The 9,579-nt window shown below is 39.5% G+C and overlaps 2 long non-coding RNA genes across 3 annotated transcripts; both read right to left on the bottom strand.

The window, feature by feature from the left end:
• Window positions 1–349: 349 nt before the first annotated feature.
• LOC309377456 lies at window positions 350–6,091 on the bottom strand. Of its 2 annotated transcripts, none has more exons than XR_014171590.1 (2): window positions 6,012–6,091; window positions 350–487 (listed from the first exon to the last, which is right to left on the bottom strand). It is a non-coding gene; the product is annotated as an uncharacterized lncRNA (long non-coding RNA). The 2 variants fall into 2 exon arrangements; XR_014171591.1 differs by lacking the exon at window positions 6,012–6,091 and adding an exon at window positions 1,568–3,036.
• A 1,612-nt stretch (window positions 6,092–7,703) lies between these two features.
• Window positions 7,704–9,558, bottom strand: LOC309377457. The gene is made up of 3 exons (XR_014171592.1): window positions 9,497–9,558; window positions 8,640–8,757; window positions 7,704–8,081 (listed from the first exon to the last, which is right to left on the bottom strand). It is a non-coding gene; the product is annotated as an uncharacterized lncRNA (long non-coding RNA).
• Between the last annotated feature and the right edge of the window lie 21 nt (window positions 9,559–9,579).

The following is a 9,579-nucleotide window of genomic DNA, read 5'->3' as shown; positions in this document are numbered from 1 at the left end:
GGCCATGGGTGCCATACAGCCTGCATGGCCCTGGCACCAAAATTTGTGGGTGCTCAGACATCCAGATTCCCAGGGAGTTGGCACCTATGATGTAGCTTGTGAGGCTTCTGGAATCTTCCTCAGCTCCACCCACCCTACAAGTTACAAACCTTTGTAGCTCATCATTCTAAGATTTCTCTAAGTTGGTGGTCTCCGCAATTTCTACCTGGTTGAGGCAGCACAAACTCCCCATTCCCGGCCTGACTTTTTATAACAATTCTGAATTTGCTAAATTGCAAATGGATGTGGCCTAGGGTAGCCATATTACAGAGGATAGTTATCTATATGAAGAGCTGTCAGACGTCAATGCTCTGTTTGAAGGAAGTCTTTATTTGAAGGGTTGTCCAGTCCAAGTCAGGTTGAAGGATGAAGAACCATAAGAAGGGAGATCAGGAACCTTGAAGTTGCCCATTAACAGCTCCTGCCTGGATAGTATACTAAGAAGGCACTGGGAAAGGGGGAGGAATTCAGTTCAGTTCACATTTAAAGACAAACCTATCAAACTCAGACTTTTTGAATCAATATGTGAACTAAAACACAGTCATTGTTGGAAATCCACACTTCTATGAATTTTGCAATGTAATTATTCAGCCCAATAATGTGTACATAAATGCATATACTAGGGTAGTACGTGCATAAAAATGCATATATTTGTGAAAATAACATACAAAAATGCATTGCATTAGGAAAAAATGCATTTAAGTAAAAATGCATTTATCAGGAGAATTTTGCAATGAAATGCTGCTGAAATTTCATTATTAGGAAAATGATTTACAAACTGTTGCAGATATGTGGGGAGCTGAATTTAAGATTGGAAAAATGAGGTATTTGGAGAACTGAAATTGATAGATATGTCCATTCCCCTCAGAAACAGAGGTCACCTGGGCAAAGTCTTTCCCACAATGGTGAGATGTATTTGTACCTAAACTATGGTAAATATTTCTATATGTCCATCTACTCATATATATTAGTGCATGATGCAAAAGTTATCAAAATCTGCATCCTCTGTTGTTCACTTTTTGGAGTGATGCATTTCTGCATTGCAGGGGGGTGGACTGCATGACCCTCAAAATTCTTCCCGCTCTACAATCACATGATTCTACTATTTCCTCTTTTCTGATTATGTGCAAGTCCCCAGTGTAATTTTGCCTGCTTTGACATATTTAACAGATCTTGTAAGGGATGAAGGACAAGGGTTTTTCTTCTTCTCCACATTGCAAAAAAATAAATACAAAAATAAAAGACCCACTATGGTGGAGTAGGTTGGAATGTATGTAGGTGGAGAGACAAGTTGAGATTGTACGAAAGACGCAAGATCTATAAACAAAAGTTCTTACTCCAGCCTCCTGTTGTGCAAGGTTCCTTAGTGAATAGAAGAGCTTGAGTCTCATGACAGATATTTTCCCTCCATACAGGAAATCATTCAGTGTGAAATTGTTATGGAGTTCTTGTTACCAACGGTACAGGTATTTATTTTTTTTAAACAAAGATGATCAATCTGAGTAAACAAAGGACTGCTTAAAATTACCTTTGTGCTCAAGCAAGAATAAAGATATTGCAGGAACAATTGGGTGGGTAGGGAAAGGTTAGCTATTTGTTGTACTCGTAAGAAGAATGATGGAAGCATTTGCATTGTCTCTCACTCTCCTATTGAACTAGGGACACAAATGAAGGTTGCTGGTAGATAATCACTTTAAGTGCAGTACATTTGAGTACAGTACATGATATAAATTGCCTAGCCACATTTTATACCCCTTCTGCTTTATGTCTTTCCATTATTCAAAGGAGCTCATAGAAGTGTAAAGTAGGTATCTCTGACAAAAGCATCCTTTGAATTTGAGTTGCCCACGAAATGTCGTTTGAAGGCTGATATGGAAAGCAGATTTTATTTGGGCAAAGTAATCAGGCAAAACATCTGTAGGATTTGAAAGGAAGCCAAAATAATTATATCATGCACGGGAATTCTGCTCATCCCAAAGTTGTTGTCAGATTTCGCCAAAAGCAAAATGGAAAGTCTGGAGGCCTCTCCTCAGCTCAAACATCTGAGGAATTTGGAGGGAAAGTAAATGAGTTTTGATGAGACTAGCCAAAGGCAGTGGTCACCATCAGTCAGGACCAGTAGCTGGAGGCCACCATATTGTTTAACATCATACACATGTGTTAAAATGTGAAAGAGGTTTCAGACAGCACAACTGTCTCAATTGGAAGAGGAGAAGTAACATAAGTCTCCACAGGACATAAAGCTTCCTTCCTCGGGGCCTATGAGACAGAAGCAGCAATATAGGGAGAAGATGAAGAGCTGCCAAGAGGAGATATCACACCACAGGGGCAGAGAGAGGCCCTGGCCCCTCTGACAATGAGGAGGGGAACAAAAAAGTTGTTGTTGTAGTATGCCCTTCCCTCATGGTCTGAGCTGACTGTGGTGATTGAGGACCCACAAGGACCTGGAGCTGGCATTGAGACTAGCAAAATTTCTTAAGGGTGTGTGTGTCACATAACCCTACTTAAACCTAAAAACAGTAAGAATGAATTGTATTTTTCTAAAGGCAGGAGTAGGTAGTGTTAGAATTCCTACTCCGTGATTGCAGTCATGGGATTGTTGTCTTTCACATGGCGGTGTATGTTTTGACTCCACAAAGTGGGAAGTGACAGAGACAGGATGTTTGTGTTACTGTGTTCCGTGAAGTGGGACTATTGTCCTTTTTTCTTTCTCTTTGCTGTCTGATGCTAGAGAGAGAGGGAGCCATGTTGCAGTGCTCCATGTGTGTTTATATGTAAATAAAGTAGATTAGCCAAAATGCTGAGTTGCTGAGGTCTATTACGCAAGCTGTGCAAGCTGCGGATCCCTAAGTGTGCCGATGTCTGTTGGCATCGGTTGCTGTGATATTTGGGCTGAAGAAAGCTTTTGAAGCTCCCAAACGATCAACCAGGAGGTAGGGAACATGCCAGTCGGGCATGTGTCTCTGCCAGGGTCCTACTCGAGTGTAGGACAAGCTCCTGACAGGTATGGTTTGAGAAACCAACCTCCTTGCAGTGGCAACATAACATGACCCAAGCTGGGCATGGCATCTACAAAGGTTTGCTGATTTTACTGTATAAAACCTAAATCTTGGTGTAATTCTTGGGTCCTTCTAGGGTCCCTAGCAGACTTGAGATGGCTCCTGTATGCTTCTGGTGTGGCCCTATGAATAATGCTCCCCCCAAATACTGTGTCACTGCAGTGGGAGAAACTCCCCCTGTAGAGTTTTTCTGAAGCTCATAAGAGGCAGAGTTTTCTTGCCCCTTCGGGAATGTGGTTACTACTTAAGGGGGTCCAGCCACTGCATGTTCCAAAGCCAGCCTGCTTTTTTATTATCCTCGCAGACGTTCTCATTTCTCACATTCAAGGGACAGAAATTCTCCTGAAAAGTAACCGCACATTTAGAAGCATAGCTTTTGATTGGTTAGTAAATCTTTCAGTTTGCTCAAAGGTACTGGCAACCTTCCTCATAGCCCCTTCTCCTCCCGGATCTGTGTTCTGCGCTAACAAAGCTCTGGCAAAGCCCAAGGCTTTGCTAATTGCCAGTAACACATATTTGACAAGAGCTATTTAGACTCCATATAAGTGGGATATTGGTCTGGGACTGCAGCCAAAGTAATCTTAGTAATAAAATACTATATTTCCTAGCAAAAAAGAGAGAGTGTAAGAAAGGGGAACAGGTGTAGTTCAGTTTCACAGACATCCACAGGATAAAACTGCACCTATCCTGAGGTAAGATTTTTTCAGAAGCAGACCAACAGACCAGTTTTTTTTAAAATATATATATATACAGTCCTTCAGGCCTCCTCCTTTCTTTAGAATGGCTGGCAAACAAAACCATTAGCTGAATAAAACAAAACCTTAATATATTATTCTTCCTCTGACTATACCCCTTCAGAAATGATCTCTCAAGATTCTCTATCCTATTTTTTGGAGAAAGAAACTGAGGGGACCACTCCACTGAATTTATTCAGGGGCCAGAGAATCCAACAGTTTGGTGTTTTTTTGCAGGTGAGGCTCACCATTAGCAGTGATAAAACAACTTCTTTGCTTTATTTGTCCCTCCAGAATGCTACAGATGTATCATAATTCCAGGGCATTATGAGGTAACAAATGATGGAGAATATAAGAAGTTTTTAAAAGAATACTCTCCAGCATCAAACATTCCCTGCCTACCAAAACCTAGCACGTTAGGTGGAAGGCCGAATTAACCTCATCTCACAAATATGCTAACTTTTCATGGGCAAGGATTTTTTCAACATGGAGAAGCCTATAAACATTCAACCCCCCACTTCCATTCAGTCAGTGGAAGGATGTACCTATCATGACATATCCAAACATAATATTGGGCTCTGAGATATCTAAAATAAGTCACTTGATGGTCAACTTAATTTCCACTGGCCTGATTCTTATTATACTTAGATTCCTTTAGGGAACTATGGGTGGAATTCAAAGTAACTCTAAGGAGATAGCTGCTTGCCTGATAGCCTGACCTCCCCCCTTCTGCCATACATGGTTCTGGGGTTCTCCTGGCCCCCTAGAGCTGATTTTGGGGTGAGGTGGGAAGTGAGAAAGCCTCTTTGTGCCAGTGGGATTCATTAGGCAGGCTCCCATTAGCACAGCTTCATTGAATCTGGCCACTGGTGATTATATTCAGTTATGTTCCTTTTTTTGCACTGTGTTGGAATAGCACTTGAGGGACATTGTTTATATAAAAAATAAATATTCATAACCTTGGCATTTGCTATTCCTTCTATAAAGAGATCAATCTAGAGTTAACACAACAGTGCTGATTTTCTAAAATAGGATTGTTCTTAACAAATGGTTCATTTGTTCATATTCATGATTGGGAATAATTGAAATTCATGCTTTTACATGAAATTTTTTCACTGCTTTTAACAGCTGGAAAGCTTAGAGAAATTAATCAGGAAAGTTTTAAAATAAACTCTTTCCCCAATGTTTCATGAATCATCTATTCCTTTAAAAACTTACAAATTTAATTACATTCATTTTAACTCCAGTAGTTATCTGACATTATATGTGCTGAATAAGATAATCCTTGCCTTTAAAATAACTCAATATGATCCTTATTACAAACTAGCTTTCCCTCCACAATTATGGCTAAATCTATCAAAATGAATTGTATTGACAGGACTGCTAAAATGTGCTTAATTTGCTTTGTTCCCTCATCCAACATTAGTACAAAAATTATGTTCCGTTCTTGTCTTTCCCTGTTTTGGACCATCTTTACTGGAAGCTTTCCTCACAATTCTGAAGTCATCAGGTTGCCAGATTTCATATTTTTATAGTGCAGCTTTTGGCCAAAAGTAAACTTTTTAGTGGCATAAAAATAGGTCCAGATTTTGTGATGGCATCATATCTCTATTTTGGGTTATGTTTGCTTAGATACTAAAATTCATTTATATACCCCTATTTCAAGAAGACCAGAGTGGCATACAATGAAACGGCAACAATAAAATTTAACAGACAATATAAACCACAACACAACAGCAATATTATCTAGGATAGTGGTCCTCAAACTTCTTTTCCCCATGGACCACTTGGAAATTGCTGAAGGGCCTGGTGGACCTGGACCAATTCACATTGTTTTCTGCCTATTGTAGCAACTATAATGTGCTGTACTAGATGTTAGATATTTTTAATTGTAATTTTATTGCTTCTTTTATTTCTTAGATCATATTTTATTGCCATTGCCATTTGAATTCCATGGAATTCAAATTGTAAGTGTTCTTCACAGTCATGCCACAGACCACCTAAATGGTTTGTATATCACAGTTTGGGAACCTCTGACCTAGGAGGACTCAAAAGCTAAAAAGAAAATGTTTAACTGCCCTTCTGAATATGGGCAGCAAAAGAGCCATACAAATCTCCAGGCAGGAGGGGTTCCAGAGCTGAGGGGTGCTGCAGAAAAGTCTCTACTGAACATTGTTACCTTATGTGTAGCTGAAGTTACTACAAGGAGGGCCTTTGTGGAATATCTTGATTTTCAGGCAGGGTTATCATGAAAGGAAGCCAAATGGTTCTTCAGCTAATCTGGTCCCAAGTCATTTAGGGATTTTTTGGTCAACCCCAGCACTTTAAATTTCACTTGGAAATGAATAGGCAGCCAATATACTTGATACAAAAGGGGAGGGGTAACATGAGTCCTAACTCACCATAGCAAGATCAAAAGGTTCCAGAAAGGGAAACAATTGGTACATCCTTAATTGTGCAAAGGTGCTTCTAACTTCAGCTGAGGCCTAAAGCTCCAGGTTTAAGGATGGGTCCAAGATAGACCCGAAGCTATGTTTTCAGAAGAAATGTACCCACTTCCAACACAGGTTGAACATCCAAACTGAAACCCTTCCTACTGACCAGAAGAACTAGCCTTGCTTCAGTTTGTTAGCCTTCATCTAGCCTATTACTGATATCAAGGCCTGGTTTAGAACATCTACAGCCTTCTGTGATTGTTAGAAAGAGAAAGATAGAGCTGAGTTTAGTACCCCAAGAATATTGACTTCTCCCAGCAGTTTATGTAGATGTAAAACAATCATAGGGGACAGAAGAGAATCTTGAGGAACCCCACAAACCAAAGGACAAAAGTCCTCCAGCTTAACCTTCTAGAAATGTCTCTAAGGAAGGGTTTGAAAGAATGACCAGAGCAGTGGTCCAGAGTGATATCATGGCCAAACCTCTGGAACTTCTCTACTTCTGGAAACTCCAGAGTTCCCTAGCAAACTGATACATCCCTCTCATGTATGGAGGATGGTGTTTTGGCAATAAAATAAACAGTACTTAGATTCCGTTAGCATATGCAAAGGGAACCCATAACAAACTGTTGCAGTGTGGAGTGCTACTGTTCAAGAAATGGAGGAAATATTGTTGGTAATTTAAGTCATAAGAACATAAGACCCCCTTTGATTAGACCAAATGTATTTCTAGTCAATATCCTGTTTCCCCACTGCAACCAGCCAGTTTGTTACCAATGGGAAGCCCACAAGCCATAGCTTTCAACTTTCCCCTTTTCTTGCAAGGAATCCTATTTGGAATAAGGGAATTTCCCTTAAAAGGGGGAAAACGTTGACAGCTATGTCACAAGCATTGAATCTGGAATTAGACATGCAGAAAGTCAATGTGGTCATTTATTTATTTTTAAAAAGGCGGTTCAGTAGGTCAGCTTTCAAATGACTAAAACAACAATATCACCTTAAAAAAAACTTTACTGGAAATCTTGCTTGAAAGACAGAAATATTCTGTAGCCCTCTAGGAATTAATGCTCGTGATACATAAGTACACATAAAGTGAAATGGAATCGCTGAGATTTATTTATTTTTAATCAATATTATTCATATTACTCTTTGGGCAAAAAACTAAACTAAACTAAAACTGATTTATTATTATTATTATTATTATTATTATTATTATTATTATTATTAAAAACTGTTTCAAAAGCAGATACTTTTCCTATTAACCCCATGCCCCCCACAAATGCTCTACAGGATGGGGGGGGAGTCTCTCCGGAATTGAAAGCTTTTGCCCATTACAGCCCTGAATGAACTTCTATGGTTGAAGGCAGAAGCTCTGACAATAGTATTTTTAGAGTGGAAACTTTGACAGGCCCTTTCTATTAAAAGTGCCAGCACACTTTCATAGAATGCTTGTGCTTTCCCCAGCTTATGACATTAATGCACTATTGTCAAGCTCTTCAGATGTGAAGTCAAGTAGACAGGCTCTTGTCAGATGAGACTCTTCACTTGAGAGATCATCCAAGGACAAGGCATCCCGGTCCCTACCTGCCCAGATAAGATTTTTAATTTGAAAACCATACAGTGATTCCTTACACAGAGTGATCTAAAGGTCATTCAGAAGCCAAGCACTTGATTCTTTCTCTCTCTCTTATTCCTGATGCAACTTTGGAATGGTCAATAGACTGATCATGTTGAAAACAGGGTTATGCAAGCAGACAAGGAAATACGATGTCCATGTGTCAAGGGTCTTTCTTCACAAGTGCCAGCTGCAAAATCTGCAATGTAGCTAACAAATCATAGTAATTCTATCTATCATCTATCTATCTATCTATCTATCTATCTATCTATCTATCTATCTATCTATCATCTATCTATCTATCTATCATCATCATCATCTATCTATCATCTATCATCTATCCTGTTTTAAACACTGCTTTGGGATTTATGGGCCATGGAGATCTATAAAGAGCCTTCTTTATATTGAGTTGTTTATATTAATAACAGAACAAAAATATGAAACTAGCTTTCCACATTTTGCCTCGATTTCAACATTGAATCTGTTATTGTATTCAGAAGCACTGCTACAATGTGGTATATAGCAAGACAGCTGTCCCAGGAGACAGATTATGAGAGCCGTTAAGGATGATGGAATGGGAGGCAGACAGGCAAGATTTAGGCAGCCATGCTGAGCAGGTTTACTGGGAGCCAGTCACATTGAACCAAATGGAATGTATTTCCGAGTAAACCCTGCTTAGTAAACTACTGGGAAATTCTCCAGCATGAACCTCGGAGCTGTGCAGCTCATTTGAACAAGGTTTATATATTCAAATTACCTGGTAGATTATGTCTCATGTTTGCAAGTGGAAGAAGGGTACTCCATTTTGCTTTCATGCCTCAGACACTGAGAAGTCTCTGGGCAACCTTGAATCGTGATTATAACATTTCTGGAGACTAGAGCATGGAGAAAACAAGATTTGCTTCAGGTGAGATCTATACTGTGCCTGGCTGACAGGGTAGCAGGAAGGGGAAGCTTGTATTTCCCCCCGCATTTCAATTCCCATTACTAATCAAGTCCAGTATATCAGAAAGTAAGAGTCAAAACTTGTCTGCTTTGAAACAGGCTGTGAATCAGTCACAGATACATTTTTAAAGGCATTTAAACTAAGCTAAATCCGGAGTACTGGTGATTAATTTGTTCTTTGAAAGTTCTTGCCCTGAAACCTTTAACAGCTGCCATTTAAAACATCATTGTGTCCAAAACATGCTTCATTATGCCTACAACTTATAATCAAGCTGACCTGGTGTACAAGCAATTAGTCAGTCAAAACCCTGGTTCATTTTCTGAATGCACACAGCTCTTCCTTTGCGGAGAAGTGTTCAGTTTGGATGAACAAATGTTTTGCCAAGGGCTGCCTAGAATTCAGAAATGACCTTAATTGAATATGCTGTAGGTGTGCCCAAATTCACAGTATTATTAATGGAATGATCCCATCTGGTTCTCTTAGTCCTGTGACCTCAGCTTTAATCCATATTTCACTGAAGTTGCATATGCCAAAAAATTTGGCACATTTTCTCTGTGACCTGGCACTGATAAATCACAGGTCTTATATTGTCTCTGTTTCAGTTCTTGGGGAGATTTGGGAGAATCCATTATGAAAATGTTTTTCATATGCACACTTCTTTGTCTTACACCGCAATCCCCTAAATGATAACTGGGAGAGTAAATCAGCTGCCAGCAAGGGAAGATTTGCCTTCATCACAGTCTGAGCCAAT

This window comes from Podarcis melisellensis (genome assembly GCF_964234715.1).
Source record: "Podarcis melisellensis genome assembly, chromosome: 9".
NCBI lineage: Eukaryota > Metazoa > Chordata > Lepidosauria > Squamata > Lacertidae > Podarcis > Podarcis melisellensis.
This window is presented reverse-complemented; position numbering and strand designations above follow the sequence as displayed.